This window comes from Tenrec ecaudatus, chromosome 11 (genome assembly GCF_050624435.1).
Source record: "Tenrec ecaudatus isolate mTenEca1 chromosome 11, mTenEca1.hap1, whole genome shotgun sequence".
Taxonomy (NCBI): Eukaryota; Metazoa; Chordata; class Mammalia; order Afrosoricida; family Tenrecidae; genus Tenrec; species Tenrec ecaudatus.
The window spans coordinates 6,230,456-6,246,705 of record NC_134540.1 but is presented as its reverse complement, the minus strand read 5'-3'; positions in this window follow the sequence as shown (position 1 = coordinate 6,246,705).

The window sequence follows — 16,250 nt, the reverse complement described above, 5'->3', positions numbered from 1 at the left end:
CATTCTCAAGGCATTTGCTCTCCACTTAAGCCCCTTGCATCAGGTCCTCTTTTTTTTTTCTCCCCCTCCCTCCCCTTTCCCCCCTCCCTCATATGCCCTTGGTAATTTATACCTCGTTATTTTGTCATATCTTGCCCTATCTGGGGTCTCCCTTCCCCCCTTCTCTGCTGTCCCTCTCCCAGGGAAGAGGTCACATGTGGCTCCTTGTAATCAGTTCCCCCTTTCCAACCCACTCACCCTCCACTCTCCCAGCATCGTCCCTCACGCCCTTGGTCCTGAAGGTATCATCCACCCTGGATTCCCTGTACCTCCAGCCCTCATATGTACCAGTGTACAGCCTCTGTCCTATCCAGCCCTGCAAGGTAGAATTCGGATCATGGTAGTTGGGGGGAGGAAGCATCCAGGATCTGGGGGAAAGCTGTGTTCTTCATCGATACTACCCCACACCCTAATTAACCCATCTCCTCTCCTAAGCCCCTCTATGAGGGGATCTCCATTGGCCGACACTTGGGCCTTGGGTCTCCACTCTGCACTTCCCCCTTCATTTAATATAATATATATATACACATACATATATACATATACACATATATACACATACATACACACACTTATATCTTTTTTTTTTTTTTGCATGATGCCTTATATCTGGTCCCTTGGGCACCTCGTGATCGCACTGGCCGGTGTGCTTCTTCCATGTGGGCTTATTTGCTTCTGAGCGAGATGGCCGCTTGTTCACCTTCAAGCCTTTAAGACCCCAGACACTATCTCTTTTGATAGCCGGGCACCATCAGCTTTCTTCACCACATTTGCTTGTGCACCCATTTGTCTTCAGCGATCCTATCATGGAGGTGTGCAGTCAATGATATGATTTTTTGTTCTTTGATGCCTGGTAACTGATCCCTTTGGGACCACTCGATCACACAGGCTGGTGTGTTCTTCCATGTGGACTTTGTTGCTTCTGAGCTAGATGGCCGCTTGTTTATCTTCAAGCCTTTAAGACCCCAGTCACTATCTCTTTTGATAGCCGGGCACCATCAGCTTTCTTCACCACATTTACTTGTTCACCCACTTTGGCTCCAGCCGTTGTGTCGGGAGAGTGAGCATCATAGAGTTCCAATTTAATAAAAGAAGGTATTCATGCATAGAGGGAGTGTTTGGCTTAGCAAATCCTCTTACACTTTTCAGCTTAAAATCTGACCTCTGAACCAGCCCATTGATTACACATTGAATTGGAAACATCCGTCAGGTGATCCACCCTAGTGGCTTAAACCAATAGTACCTATGACAGGTACACACAGGGGTTTTAAAACATTCTGGGGAAAAAACGGAATTAAGGAAATACTGGAATTTTTCCACAACATTTCAAAGCCTCATTATAGGTAGATTATTCTAAGACTTGCTCATCTATAAAAATAAGATGCCCTCGTGGTGCCCTGGCTAAGCGTTTGGCTGCTAACAGAAAGATCTGTGATTTGAACTCACCAGCTGCTCCATGGGAGAGAGCTGTGGCCGCCCACTGGCTTCACACATAGGCACTGCCTCGGCGGAAACCTTTCGGCCTGTTCTTCTCAATCCCGGAGGTCGATAAGCGTTGGAAGTGAAGTGGGAGCTGTGGGCTCATAAAAGTGGGTGGGTTTATTTGCTCCATGCCGTCTATACTCAGTTCTGTCTTTCTCGGTGTTGGATCCTTTACCTCCTAAGACAGTTATCTTAGCTCAGGAGGCCAACCTTAGTGGGAAGGCTTTTCTCCCAGAGACAAGATTTCATTTGTGCCCAAGAGCCTGGCTACTGGGAGCTGCCACCGCCCTCCAAGTCACAGGATAGGCAATATGGCCGATGTCTATGAGATGGCCCCCAGCTCATGGCTGCCCCATGCACAAGGGAAGGAAATGCTGACCAGTCCCCCACAATGCACTTGGATTGGACCATCGAGAAGGAAGAAAATCAGAGACTTGGGAAAAGACATAGTCGAGAGGTCTGATAGTCTACCCAACCTACGCCCTCATCTACCCGGAGACCAGAGGGAGTACATGGTGCCCTGCCCCCTCTCCCTACCATTCTACTCAAGACCATGGTAAATGGACATGGATTGAAGGAAAAACCATATGGACCAAACCTCAAATTCATAAAGAGCCCAGGCTTGCTGGACCAGCTGAAACTAGAGGTCTCCCTGTGCCTATTACTCTGGGATACTCTTTGAACCCTGAACTGAAACTAGCCCCTGAGGTCACCGTCTGACAAAGGTGCAGGGTCTCTCTTAAATAAAGAAGGTCGCCCGTGAGTACTTTGCTCTAGAAATCATTGTCTGAGACCAAAATAACTATCCGTGGAGGCAAAGACAAGAAGGGAAAGGGACAGGAGACGTGGATGATGAGCTAGCTGAGTGCTCAGCTGCTAACTGAAAGGCTTACTGCTTTTCAGGACAAAGATGCCACAGTCAGTGTCCGTAAAACTCACAAGTCTTGGAAGCCCTGTGGGACAGTTCTGCTCTGTCCTGTGGGGTCACTACGGGTCAGAGTTCATGTGAGGGCAATGGGTTTGGTGTCCTGGTTTGGTTAGTATTTTCAAAGGGGCCCTGGTGGTTCCGTGGTGAAGCACTCATCCAATCATGGAAAGGTCACCGGTTCAAACCCACCAGATGCTATGCGGGAGAAAGACAGCAGTCCACATTGGTAAGCTCCAGCACACGCTCTCTGAGACTGTCAGGAAGCAGGAGTCACCGCACCTGGAGATGGATGCTCGTGAGGCTGCCAGAAGGCGCGGTTGACTTGAAGGTGGTGCAGTGGTTAAGTGCTCAACTGCAAACGGAGAGGCTGGAGTTTCAAACCCATGGGAGACAGACGAGGCAGTCTGCTTCCCTGCAGATGACAGCCTGGGCAGCTCCCTGGGGCAGTTCAGTCCCGTCCTGTAGGGCGGCCCAGAGTCAGACTTGACTCGATGGCAGCGGGCTGGGATGTGAGCTTTCAGAAAAGGACTTGTGGTGTGGGTGTGTGGGGTGTGTGGGTGTGTAAGGTGTCTGGGATGTATGGGGTGTGTAGGGTAGGTAGGGCATGTGTGTGGGGTGTATGCCGTGTGTAGGGTGGGTAGGGCGTGTGCGTGGGGTGTATGCAGTGTGTAAGGTGTGTGGGGTGTGTTGGGTGGGTAGGGTGTGTGTGTGGGGTGTATGCAGTGTGTAAGGTGTGTGGGGTGTGTAGGGTGGGTAGGGCGTGTGCGTGGGGTGTATCCCGAGTGTAGGGGTCAAGGAGCCCTGGTGGCACAGTGGTTTGTGCTCATCATTTGCATGCATTTTGAATTTTCACCGTTTGGCCTTTCCTGAGCAGGAGTCCCAGCGCCAAAGCTGCCCCTCCACTGGCCCCGGGGCCACGCATCACGGTTGCATGTGGAACATCCTCTGTGTGGATTGGTTGCCAGGTGACCTGGCATTCCCTAAGACCAGGAGCTGGGTGCCCCGGCCAGCAACTTGGTCCCTCAGGATGTTAACTTTATGGCTAGGAAACTTTCACAACGGTGTCCCCTGCACACCCCCCTGCAGAGCCACATTCATGGCTGTATTTGCAGCAAAGGCAGATCTTCATGTACAGATAACTTGTGTCCAGCCTATAGGTATGCTTGGATACACTCCCCCATCTCCCTCCCACGGCATTCAGCCGGTACGAACCTCTGGGCATCTCCTTGTAGGTCCCCTCTGTCACAGGACTGTGCCTCTGTGGTCTGTAACTCTTGTACGCACATCAGTGTCTTCCTCTGTTTGACCATTTTCTGCGGACACCTCTCGTAGTGGGCATTGTCTTCCCCTACCTCCGAGTTCACTCCTATCTACCCCCCTATGGTCTGTAATATTCACGGAGAGATGATCCTCACTAAACTAAACTCGCTGCCATCAAGTCGATTCTGACTCACAGCGACCCTACAGGACGGGGTGGAACTGCCCCTGTGGGTTCCTGAGACTGTCACTCTTTACGGGAGTAGAAAGCCTCATCTTTCACCTGCAGAGTGGCTGGTGGTTTCAAACTGCTGACCTTGCAATTAGCAGCCAAACGTATAATCCAATACACCACCAGGGCCGCTTGGGGGTGGGGAGCGGAAGGGGAGTGTAATTTAGAGGGATGAAAATGTGCTAGATCAGGACACCCACTAAGCACATTTTATTAGCTTTCCTCTCTGAAGGTGATTTCAGTTTTTAAACAGCTTCTGGCTTTAGGTCTCTGGAGGGCACACCCAGCAATCTTGGTTTAACCCCCTCGTCACAAAAGCCCACTGCGCAGTGGCCAGCGCCCTTGGCTGCAAGGTGACTTGGTCTGCCAAAGAGAATCAGGTCCCCCACCCCCTCAGCGAGCAGAGAAGGCTCATCTTTCTTGTGGAGCCTTTGCTGAGCTGTCCCGGGGGCCGAGATGGCTGATGGGCTTGCTCAGCAGACTCGCCCTATCCTGTGAGTCTGAAGACATCCCCGGTGACCCGCCCCTGAGGGGACCGCCTGTGCCGGGGTGGGGGCTGACTTAAGGAAACTTCTGCAAAGTTCACCCAGCGAACACGCTCCAGGCGGTCGCCATCTTGCAAGACCCAGGGAGGATTGGGGGCGGGGGCGGGGGGAGGAGGAAAGAAGAAAAGAAGGGCCATCGACAGCCCCCCTCAAAGAGCTGGCGTCAGATGAGGGCGGGGGAGCATTCATCTTGTGGATGACTGAATTGGGTCCTTCACCCCCAGGCCCCCCTGCAATTATGTGTTGGCCTCCTCGGCTTGAGTCCTGTGGATTTGGGCCTGCCTAGAAACAGGATTCGCTCTGTGCTGCACATGAGTCTGGGTGCTTCCTCGACCTGGTTGTCTCTGAGTTACAGAAAGAGTAGAGACAGAGGAGCCCTGGTGGTGCGAAGGTTAAGCACTTGTCTGCTCAGCAGAAGTTTGGCAGTTGAAACCCACCCATTGGCGCTGTGGAAGAAAGACTCTGAGTTTATTCTGGCTTTTAAATATTTCCTGCTTTCTCTTCAAGAGAGGCTTCTCTCTCTCTCTTACTTGGTCATTGTTGCTGGGTCCTTGTTTTCCTATGTTTTGCGGTGCAGGTAAGTCAGGATGGTGGGGCAATGAGACAGTCACTGGATTAATAATTACCTGGGGCACGGGAGGGGACTCTGCCTTTGCGTTGATGCTGGTTCATTGAGACCCTATAGGACAGGGTACTATCCCCTGTGAGTTTCTAAGACCATAACTCTTTACAGGAGTAGAGAGTCTGTCCCCTGAGGGCCAGCTGGTGGTTTCGAACTGTTGGCCTTTTGGCTCACAGCCTGACCTCTAACCATGACAAGTGATCAGGACTCCTCTCCGGAGGGGGAGGCGGGGGGAATGGAGAGTCAGCAGTACTGGGTACAAGAAGGAAGAGATTGTTCCAGAGGTGAATGTGGTGATGGCTGTATAACCCTTTTTCATATAATGGAACCATCGCATCGCATCAGACGCTTCTTGGGTCTCCACGAAACTATTTAAGAAATAAAATGGTGAAGGGTCATGATGTTTGAAACAAAGAAAAGATCGCCCGCCTTGGGAACGCGACGGGGCCGTGCTCCCCTCGGCCCTGCGTGGTTGCTATGAGTCAGGCCAGCGTGCTGGCAATGAAGCTGCAATTGGTTCGGTTGTGATGTCCACAAAGCTGGGCTATCCCGATTGGTTCTGAGTGATGAAATTTGAAGTGTGGGCTTAGCGGGACAAGCTGTGGTGTCTCCGTGGTGAAGGAGAAAGGTGCAGACTGGAACCCACCCGTGGCACCTTACTCTCCAGGAGTAAGGCCTAGTGAGTGGTCTGCTTCTGTAAAGACTGAGAGCCGTGGCACCCCTGTGGGGCCATTCTGCTACCGGGTCACCTTGGCTCAGTATCCACTCGATGACGGCCAACAACAGACAGAGAAACAGGCACGTACAAGGAAGACAGATGCCATCGAAGAAGCCAAGACTACTGACAAGGCAGCAATCACCCTGCCCCAGACCTGGCTTTGGACTTGCAGCCGGCATAACTCTGAGAAAATACGTATGTTCTTCTTAAAACCACCTCGATGTCCTCCCATTACTCACCTCGTGCTGGTCACTGGCGTTCTTGAGATGGTCTCTCCCTTCGGGTGAGATGTTTGACCATCTTGGACTTGTGTTCGTTTCTTCAGCTCCGTGCCCAGGAGCAGTTGACAGTCGGTGCCACCGTGGCCCCTGGCCTCCTTTTGGCTGCGAACATTGAGCTGAGCATCTCATTGTCTCTTCCTAAACGTGAACTTAATTTGATTCCTGTGTTGACCATCTGGTGAGATCCGTCCGCTTAATGTTGTTGAAGACGGCGCATGCAATGAATAAGTCACTTGGGTCTTGCAAACATCCGGTCACGTGGTTTTCGGCTGTATTTTTTGGTCACCAAGGCCATTTTCACGTCCCACAATCACATTCTAATCACCAATAGTTATGGGCGTGTCTTGGTCGCATGCTAAACCCACTCCAGGGCGCAGATGTTGGAATTTCTCCTTCATCACCGACGTCATTGGTGGGTGCGTATATCAGAATAAGCGATGATATTAACTGATCTCTCTGGCAGGTACAGACATGATCGCCGATCACAGACAGGGTGGGGCTTGAAGATAGTTCCTCAAATGTGTGATGCCCTTGAATCCGCCACTGCTGGCACAGGAGCCGTGTGATTTTCTTATTCAGAACGGCCAACACCCATCCACTTTTGTTCCCTAAAGTCTAGGGACACCCAGCTGGATGGATTCCATTTCACTTTTGATGGCTCTCAATTTTCCTAGATTCCTCCTTTGTCCATTTCATGTTCGGATAACAGTGGATGTTTCCATCGATGGCTCGTCATTTTGAGTAACGTCACATCTGCAAATGGGGCTCCTGAAAGTGCTGCTCCATCCACGTCATTACGACCACCCCCCTGTGATGCAGTATCTCTTCCCCGGTCATATTCGGAAGGCCTTCCAACCTGGGGGCTCATCTCCCAGCACTGGATCTGACCGTGCGCGGCTGCCATTGATAAGGTTTCGGTGGCTGATCCCTCAGAAATGGACAGCCTCCACCTCTTCCCAGTGTGACCTTACTTGGGAAGCTCAGCCGAAACCTGTCCTCTGAGAGCGGTCCGCTGGTGTCCAGCATCGCAGCCACACACAAGCCTCCACAGCATGAATCTCTCTCCATGGGGCCAAGTGGACAAGAGCAACTTGAAAGGGTAGCCAGAAAACGTTGGGGCAGTGAGTTCATGTCCAGGGGAAGGGGGGCTCGGACAAGGTGGGGGAGTGTTTGCACAGTCCACAGAAGGCTGGGGCTCTCACTGACTTGCGCATGCAGACCGCTGACTTGATGGATGCTGTACTGTACTCGGCTGTCGTCTCAGCAGTAAACAACGAAACACTTTTTGAAAAGACTAATGGAGTTTTGGAAACTGACAAAGGGTCCAGGGGCAGCAGGTTGAAGGGTCAGCATGAGCAGACACAGGAGTGGCTGGGAGGGTTTGCCCAGCTATGACCAGGGGCATTGGAGAGTATGGATGGATGGCGCTGTACACGCCAGAAAGGTCCGGTCACGGGCAGCCTTGGATGCGGCAGGGAGCGGCTTCTGAAGGAAGACCGTGTTGAGCTTTGGGAAAGTAGCTACTGCGGTGGTGTGAAGTTGGAGAGCGAAGCACTCCAAAGGGCATTTATGGCTTTCCCAGGTGCCTTGGGGATGTAGTGGGTTACGCATTGGGCTGCATTACGCAAGGTCAGTAGTTCAAAACCACCAGCCTCTCCTTGGAAGAAAGTCGAGGCTTTCTTCGCTCATATAAAGAGTTACCGTTCTGGAGACCCCCTGGGGCAGTTCTGCTCTGTCCTGTCGATGGTGTCGTTTTGGATCTGACTTTGGACTGGAGTTGGATGTGGCTTGAGGGCAGAGAGGTGGCCTTTGGTTTCTGGCTTTGCACACACTCAGAAGAGTCGGCGTGAACAGCGCGGGCTAGGAAGGGACTCCGGCATGAGAGACTGTTGTCAAGACAGAATTCGCTTTTTAAAATGTAGGGTGGCGGAGAGTTACCTTTCAGACAATCAGCTTTGTATTCAACAGTTTAAACCACTTATCAAACTCCCCAATTTCTCTTCTCCTTCTTGGGGCCTGCTCTCTTCCCTTCCACCCAAGTGAACGCCGGTCCACGTTTCCTCTTTCTTCCCTTGCCCGCTCACAACCTCCCCCCCCCCCCATCCCTGGGCAAACTCCAATTATTCCCTTTGGCACGAAAGACAGGCAGAAGTATCTTACTTCTCACTTAGATTCCAAATACCAGCTGCAGGGTCATTTTTGTCCTGTGCTAGCCTGGGAAGCCAAGTTCTCCCTGGAACTTTCTAAGGAGAGTCCAGTCACAAGTGATCACCAGTGGTATCTGGGTCGTGCTGGGGGATAGCAGGCTTGACTACTAACCAGAGGTTAGAGGTTCATGACTACCCTGAGGGCTCTGAAGACCCAATAGTCTACTTCTGAAAAACGCGCTCATGAAAACTCTAAAAAGCAGTTCTACGCCAACACTGGCGGGTCATCAGCATTGGATGGACTCCATGAACTGCTGGAGCTGTCGTGTTTAAAGTGGTCAATCCAAGGTCTTGAAGCCCCTCTGAGTGTCTTGGCTTTGTCCCTGGATCCAGCTTTACACCCATTGCCTTCAGAAGAGCTGGCCCATGACACCACCACCACATGCACATGCGTGAGAGCTCACTGAGCTCAGTCTGTGTGCACACGCACACAGATATGTGCACAGGCACACATGTGCACACATTCATGCACGCACACCTGCGTGTGCACTCGTGCACATGTGAATGTTCACACATGCATCCATGCTCAAAGTCATGTGTATGTATAAACACACACAAAAGGTCTTATGCTTCAGATGTAGAATTTTATAAAGGTGGCAAAGGAAATAAGCACAGAGATTCATGCACATGTGTGTGCACCTGTGTGTGCATGCACTCTTGCCCATGTACACACACTCATTTTCACACATGTATCCATGCAAATGCATGTGTATATGTGCACACTCACACAAACACATGTATGTTCGTGTGCACGCATGTTGCTGTGCCTGTGGGCACACACGTGTTCATGTGCACACACAGACACACTAGCGGAAACATAAGGAAGAGAGGAATGAATTTCTGTAAATGTTTCCTTACCAGAGTTATGCTCTGGGATAGAAATATATTCATCCCAGAAATATGTAGCCATACCAAAGCATCGTGACCAAAACGTGCACAGTCAAAAAGGCTTCTATGCGTTAAGTGTAGAACTTTATAGAGGTAGCAAAGAACATGAAGAGAAGTCGTGGAGAGAAGGCTCTGGTCAGAAGAGTCCAGAAGTGCAGAAGGTCAATATTCCCAGCTCCTCCGGAGGTCCGGAGCTGAGGCCAAGGCTTACTGTGAGCCCGGGCTGGAAAGAAAGGCTGGTCAGACTGCGGTCAGCAAGTGCCGCGCAGAGCCGAGCTGAGATTCGAGTACTAAGCATCCTCAGTGGTCCTGTGGGTCCGGCACTGGGCGGGGCAAGCCCAGCAGCTGCTCCTGGGCAGGAAGATGAGCCTGTCTGCTCCCCTCAGGAGTACAGCCTGGGAATCCCCAAGAGCAGCTCTACTTGGTCCTGTGACATCACTGCAAGTCAGAATGGGCTCGGAGCAGTGGGGCCGGGGGAGTGTTTGGCAAGCTTGGCACCAGCCACCCAGACTCCTCCGGAACTTAACTCTTAACTCACTGTGCCTCAAGCAGTCCACATTCACAGGACGGGGTCCCACTGCCCCCGGGGAAGGTTTCCTGCACTGGAACTCGGCACAGGAGCAGGGCGGGCCCCCCTTCTCCTCCCAGGGGCTGGTGGTTTGCAGGTGCTGGCCTGGCACTTCGCAGCCCAACTCGTAACCACTGCCCCAGAGACCCTCTTCCAGAGACAAAGGCTGCTAGCCGAGCAAAACCAGCAACATGAAACCCAGGAAGCCCAGTTCCATTGAAGTTCAGAGACACCACAGACAGGCTCTTCAGTCCAAGTGTTTGGTGCCATTCCGTACCCCTCACCCCCTAGCGCCCCCAGGTGGCAGAGTTGCACGGTCCTGCCGGGTCTTGGTGGAGGTGACTGCAGGTGTGTCTCCTGCAGAGCCCATGGTGGTGGGTTTGAACTGCTGACTTTCTGGTGAGCAGCTAAGCGCTTAATTGTTGCGCCACCAGGACGCCTGATTTGCAGCCTGCTTCTACTAGACATCTGTTGTTGTCTGTATATTTTTACTATTGTTTGTTTCATTTAAAAAATAGTAATTCATGCTTAACTGGGTATGCTGTAATGTACGCTACGGGAAGGCCCACGGGGTCTAGAGAAGACCTGATCAAAAGCCATCGCTCGAAGCAGGGGTGCCCGGGACTCAAGCCTAGACAGTCACCATCTGTCATCAGAGGCCCGCGTGCTGCCACGAGTTTGTAGAAGGACACAGACCAGGAAGAAAGGCCTGGTGATCTACTTACTTCCAGAAATCAGCTAATAAAAAGCTTCCGGATCAGAAATGTCCAGTTCCTAATGGATCAGGAGTGGACGGCCTTTGCTCAGTCGTGCAATGAAGGGGTCACTGTGAGTCGGGAAGGGCCTGATGGCAGCCAACAACACGAGCAGGGTGAGTGGGGGGAGGGGTAGAACTTGGAGTTCAGGAAGCCCATGTGGTGGTTACACAATCTGTTGTCAACTAAGAGGGAAGGGGTGGGGTTTGGCCTGTCAATCAGCTTGCAGTTTGATGACCTCATTTGGAGGCGCCACAGAGATAAATAGCTCGCTGGAGGCGGGACAGACACTCACTCCCTGCGAGACATTCCTGTTGACAAGCCTTTTGGAGTTACCCTGATGCAGCCAGACCCCTGGAGCTGGAGGAGCCACATGGAGACCCACGCCAGCGCTGAGATGCTTCCACCACTGGATCCACAAGACTTCCCACCCACTGACCTGTGATCATCCTGCATTTGGCCTCATTTGGCCTCATTGCATGTGTTGCATGAGTCTGAAGAAGAATTTATAAATGGTATCAGATATATGGGCTAATATCAGACTTATGGGCTTGATTTGGGCTGTGCTGGGATGTTTTATTAATATACTGTATATCCTCAAGTGTAAGCCAACCTGAAATTTTGAAAATAAATTTTGAAATTTTTAGTTTGAAAATTTTGGGTCGGCTTATACTCGATATATATGTACTATTGCTGTTTGATATGAAGTTCTCTTACACACGTATGTGTGTCTATGAATTTGTTTCTCCAGTCTACCCAGACTAACATAGTCCAGGTTTTCTGTCCTACCCCTCTGACTCAGAACCATAGGAGATGTCTCCAAGCCCACTGAGCACAGAGCTGGCCAAGCAGTCAGTGTGGACTGGCTTCAACGAAAGGGCAGTTTTCAGGAAATGGAGAGGAAATGGGAAGTAAGCAATGGAGTCCTCTTCCTCCCCACACAATGGGCCTCCTCTCAAACCAGAGCAAACAGAGGTCGTGGTGACCTTGGTGATGCACTTTAATTGTAGATTCATATGTGGTTAAGTGTGCTTGCACCTGGCTTCAGTGTAGTTGCTCTGAGATGATAGGAAACACTAGAAGCAAGATGATCTTATGCACCCTTTCGATACTGAATGGCAGCGTGACCCATGACATTAATTACCAACTGAGCAGAATTTCCCCCCTGTTTTGCCTTGCTTTCCTCTCCTTAGGAGCTCTGATGCTGCGGTGGTTATGCATTGGGCTGCTAACCTTAAGGTCTTCAGTTCAAAACCACCAGGGGATAAAGCCAAGACTTTCTACTCCCACGGGAAACCGATGGGGCCATTCTACCCTGTCCTGTAGGGTCCCCGTGAGTTGGAATTGACTCAATGGTAGTGAAACGCTGGGCTTACAAAAAAAAAAAGTTCTGTGGTTAGTTCTGGGATATTTTTATTAGAACATCATAAATTTCTGCTGGAACACTGCACAAAAAGTGTCCTAGGTGATCATTCTGGTACCACCCTCTGACAGTGTCTTCTGCTGGGGTTGTGCCCTCCCCCCACCCTGGTGGGGAAATCCCCCCAAGGAGCCGCAGACAGTGTGGAACGCTTGGCCTCTTCCAAGCGGTCGTAGAACAAATAATGTCTGCAGTTTATAATGAGACTAATTCAAACGAGATCAAGTTTCTAAATGGATTCATTCCAACTCGATTTGTTTAGCTTCCCTACGTTGGAGCTTGGAGTGATTCGTATTACTCTGCACGGCAAAGAACTTGTTTAGCGGCCTCACTGCCTATAGATTCCCGGCCCTTTGGAGCGCATGGGAAGAATGCGGAAGCCGCCCTGGAGGCCGGGGTATTTGTAAATACTGGGGACGGTTTGTCACCACATTGACTGCAGAGAGCCCCTGTGAGCGGTACAGAAGGAGAACCACGGACAAGGTGTTTGCATTTTGTCTTCATTTCTTTAGCCGCCGTGGGCATTGTTTAGACACTGCAGAAGGCCTTGGAATTGGCTGGGAAGCGATTGCACACTGTATTTGAAGCCCAGTGTCGGTTACAGGCTCCCGAGGTGCCCGCTGGATTTGGAGGGAAAGCAGCTCTGAAACGAGCAGCAGTGTCGTGTTGTTTCGTGTTTCGGTCCTAGACGAAGACTCTTCTGCATGGTGGATCGATCCCCCTTTCCGTCCCTATGCACCCCGGGTGGCATCACGATTACACGCTCGGCTGCGGTCTGTGAGGTCAGCGGTCCGAAGCCACCAGCAGCTCCCAGAGCGAACGAGGCAGCTTTCTTTCTACTCCCGTGAATCGCCAAGTCTGGCAAACTGACGGGGGCAGGTCTCGCCTGTCCTCTAGGGTGGCTATGAGTCAGTATTGACTCGCTGGCAGCAAGTCTGTCTGTCAACTTTCCTCTGTCGATCAAGGGCCTGGTCTCCCCTTGGATGACCTCAACGTACAGGACGGGCCTGCAGGGGTGGCCACCTATCCACTGAGAAGGAGCATGAGTGACGAACTTACACCACCCCCCCTTCTTCATCAGAGGGGAAGTGACATGCTGGAGACTCGGTGACTTGCAGAGGCCCTGGGTGGACCAAATGGATCCTAGGCTGCTGAATCAAGAGGCTGGACTCCTGGAGGTAACTCGGCAGAAAGGCCTGGTGAGCTGCCTACTTCAGAGAAGCAGCCATTGAAAGAGCTACAATGGTTTTCTAGAGCACAGTTCTACTAAGGCCCAGACGACTTCACTGTGATTTGGGAGTCAACTCCGTGACGCTCGACACCTTGTTATAGGATTGAAACCTGAACCCCAGCTTCTTGCTTTCCATCCTGGGGGCTCTTCTAACTACTCATGTTATGCTTCCTTGTCGCTACAAAGGATGGATTTAAATATAGACTTCAGAACATAACTGGATGTGTGTGTGTGCATGCTTGCGTGCATGCTTGATTTTCATCTTGAGTCCTAGAATGCAGCTTCTCAAATTGTGCTGAATGGAATATACTGTCTAGATAAATTCTTGTCTATTGTAATTGCCATATAAAAACACATCCCTGTAAATTGTTAGTGTGACCGGGATAGATAACGCCATTTCTCCATCACTAAAGGGTGAGATGGTAGACACCGAACAAAGGATCTTTAGTATCTACCTACACGAACTTCCAGAAGAACAAATCAAACCGTTGTTGAAGAGAGCACAACTAGAAGGATGGCCAAACTTTGGACAGGGCGGTCTCACCTACTTTGGACATGTTGTCAGAAAGCACCAGTCCCTGGAGAAGAACATCCCAAAACCCATGACCCATGACCATGGAGTCGATCCAATTCATAGTGACCCTATGTAGGGTTTTGGAGACCAGAAATCTCCTGACTTGTGCAGCTATGGGAGCTGATGAACTCAAGATGTGTAGGAAGGTAATAAGCCTGTGGCTGCAGAGGCAAATGAACCCAAGGATAGCAGGTCAGATGGCCGGCCACTGATGACTCCCAGGATTGGCAGGCAACATGGCAGGCCACCAACTCAAGTCCAAAGAACTGGAAGTCCATGAGCCAGATATGGGGTCCAGACCTTACCAAAAAACCAAATAAGCTTTCCCACCGTGTCTATTTATATTGGAATCAAGCCACACCCTTGAGCAGATCGCATCATAGGGGACTCACTGCCAATCCACTGAGAATCCTGGCCCAGCCAACTTGACACAAAACCGTAGCTATGTCAACCCTCAGTGAGATGGAGTGCTATAGATCAGTGGTTATCAACCTTCCTCACGCCGCGACCCTTTCATACAGTTCCTCATGTGGTGGTGACCCCCCCAACCCTAAAATGATTTTCTCTGCTACTTCATCACTGTCATTTTGCTACTGTGATGAATTGGGCAATCCCTGTGAAAGGGTTGTTCGACCTCCAAAGGGGTCATGACCCACAGGTTGAGAACCGCTGCACTAGAGGGTGCAAAAATGGCCTCAAACTTCAACAATTGTGAGGCAGGCACGGCCTGGGTGGAGCTTTGTTCTGTTGTTTTTAGAGTGCTGTGAATCATAGTGGACACAGTAGCTCCTCACAACAACAAACAGGCCAACCTGGGCCTGGATCCCGCAGACAGCCTGCTAGTTCCATAGCAGATTCAAGGCCATAATAGATGGCAATAGGAGACGAGTTCTTTTAAAAAGAAATACCAGTCCTTTAGGACAGAGTAGAATGATCTTTGTGGGTTTCCAGGCTATAAATCCTTTGGGAGTCAACAGCCTCCGCATTCTCCCATGAGTAGCCCATGAATTCAAATGGCTGGCCTTGCTGCTGCCAACCTAACTCATAACCCTCCAAATCATCCAGGGAACGGCCAATAGATCAGTGGATCGATACATTTATTAAGAGCTGGATAGCTGGGACTCTGTTAGGGCCCTGGGTAAGTGCTGGGCGGCTAACTCAAGGGGAGTGATTGAAACCCACTATCTGCTCTGCAGAAGCGTGAGGCTCTCTGCTTCCGTCAAGGTGTACAGTCTCTGAGGCCCCATGAAGCAGGTCTACTGTCCTACTCTGAGCAGGTCTACTTTGGAGCAGGTCTAGTCTGTCCTGTAGGGCTACTGTGAATTAGAATGGCTCGATGACAGTGGGTGGGACATTTAAATCTGTCTAGATCTTTCCCAGGATTCCTGGTGATGCTATGGGCTATGTGTTGGGCCACTAGTCTCTAGGTCCACAGTTCAAACCCACCAGTCTCCCTGCAGGAAAAAGATGGGTGTCTGCCTCTGTCAAGATTCACATAGACTTGATGGCAGGGAACTGTTTTTGTTTTTTTAATGAATTGGAATAGACCCAATGGCAGTGGGGATGGGAGGTTTGCCGTAGCTCTCTCTAGTGTTCCCCAGGGAAGCGAGGAAATCCTCTTCCTTGAATATAATCTCTAATAGGATTCCTGCCCAGGAGAGATGACATTCTCCCCAAGGGGCTACACAGCAGAAAAGACATGGAGGCCGCCCACCCCAAAGAGGACTCCCTGGAGGTCAGTGAGAGGATGGACATGCCGCACTGCTGTGGCAAGTCTATGCCTCCGAGACTCAGGCGCAGGTGAGTGGTGACCAGGAAAGAGCCTTTCAAGCCCCCCAACCAAATCCATCCTCTGGACAGACTTGAGTGACTGAACAGTCACCATCAAGGTGAGACACACCTCCCCGGCCCCCCAGTGAGGCGGACTCAGGCTTCGTGTCAGGAATCTGGTGAAACAGCCAAACTGCTTAACAGAGGCCTACAGAAGAGCCCGGGTGGCGTAGCCGTTATGCATTGGGCTGGTCACTACCAGGTCAGCAGTTCAAAACCACCAACCACTCCGAGGGAGAAAGACAAAGCTAACTACTCCCGTAAAGAGTTACAGTCTCAAACCCAGGGCAGTTCTACCTTGTCTTACAGGGCCTCCATGAGTCAGCCTCGACTCTCTGGCAGTGAGTTGGTTTACATTTGGTGTTGGCCTGCAGTACACAGCAATTAAAAAGGACCCCTACTGGCGCAATGCGGTGCACATTAGGCTGCTATCCACAAGGTCAGTGGTTCAAACCCACCAACCACTTGGAGAGAGAAAGATGGGGCAGCCTGCCCCTACATAGACTTACAGCCTTGGCGACCCCCAGGGGCAGTTCTCTGTCCCATGTGGATCACTGTGAGCTGGAATTGACCTGACAGCAGGGGTTCTGTGGGACGAGGACCCGGCAGTTCCAGGCCAGTTGTCATCTCACGGGAACAGTTCACCAGGCTTTCCTCCCAGGGGCTGCTGGGT